The following is a 1,240-nucleotide window of genomic DNA, read 5'->3' as shown; positions in this document are numbered from 1 at the left end:
CTCTGTTTACCTCGGCTCCCATGCTGGCCCATCCAGATCCCTATTTGGCGTTCATAGCGGAGGTGGACGCGTCCGAGGCTGGGATAGGAGCTGTGCTCTCTCAACGCTCGGGTACGCCACCAAAGCACTGTGCCTACTTCTCGAAGAAGCTCAGCCCGGCGGAGGAAAACTATGACGTGGAGGGCCGGGAACTGTTAGCTGTCGTCAAGGCCTTGAAAGCGTTTAGACATTGGCTTGAGGAGGCTAAACATCCTTTTCTCATCTGGACTGACCACCGCAATCTGGAGTACATCCTGGCAGCGAGGAGACAGAACACTTGTCAGGCAAGGTGGGCCATGTTTTTCACCCGTTTTGTTTTCACCCTTTCCTACAAACCAGGCTCCCAGAACATGAAGGCAGACGCACTGTGCCGGCTGTATGACACAGAGGAGCGGCCCATGGATCATACTCCCAGCCTCCTGCCTGGTGGTGCCGGTGGTGTGGGAGCTGGACGCGGACATTGAGCAGGCGTTGCGTGCAGAGCCCGCTCCCCTTCAGTGTCCCGTTGGGCGTCTATACGTCCAGCGTCTGCTGTCCGTGACCGGTTGATCTATTGGGCCCACACATCACCCTCCTCTGGTCATCCTGGTATTGGTCAGACAGTGCGCTGTTTGAGCGGGAGGCACTGGTGGCCTACCTTGGCTAAGGACGTGAGGGTTTATGTTTCCTCCTGCTCGGTGTGCACCCAGTGTAAGGCTCCTAGGCACCTGCCCAGAGGGAAGCTACACCCCTTACCCGTTCCACGACGGCCGTGGTCGCACCTGTCGGTGGATTTCCTGACCAATCTCCCCCTCACAGGGTCACACCGCGATCCTAGTCGTTGTGGATGGGTACTCTAAGTCCTGCCGCCTCCTCCCTCTGCCCCTGTCTCCTTGCGGCCCTACAGACTGCGGAGGCCTTGTTTATGCACGTCTTCCGGCACTACGGGGTGCCTGAGGATATAGTGTCTGATCGAGGTCCCCAGTTCACGTCGAGGGTCTGGAAGGCGTTCATGGAACGTCTGGGGGTCTCGATCAGCCTTACTTCAGGGTTTCACTCTGAGAGTAATGGGCAGGTGGAGAGAGTAAACCAGGATGTGGGCAGGTTTCTGCGGTCTTATTGCCAGGACCGGCTGGGGGAGTGGGCGGCATTCGTGCCCTGGGCCGAGATGGCACAGAACTCGCTCCGCCACTCCTCCGCTAACCTCTCTCCATTCCAGTGC

The sequence above is a fragment of the Salvelinus sp. IW2-2015 genome, unplaced genomic scaffold (genome assembly GCF_002910315.2).
Source record: "Salvelinus sp. IW2-2015 unplaced genomic scaffold, ASM291031v2 Un_scaffold4320, whole genome shotgun sequence".
NCBI classification, from domain to species: Eukaryota; Metazoa; Chordata; class Actinopteri; order Salmoniformes; family Salmonidae; genus Salvelinus; species Salvelinus sp. IW2-2015.
Note: the sequence above shows the minus strand (reverse complement) of the source record.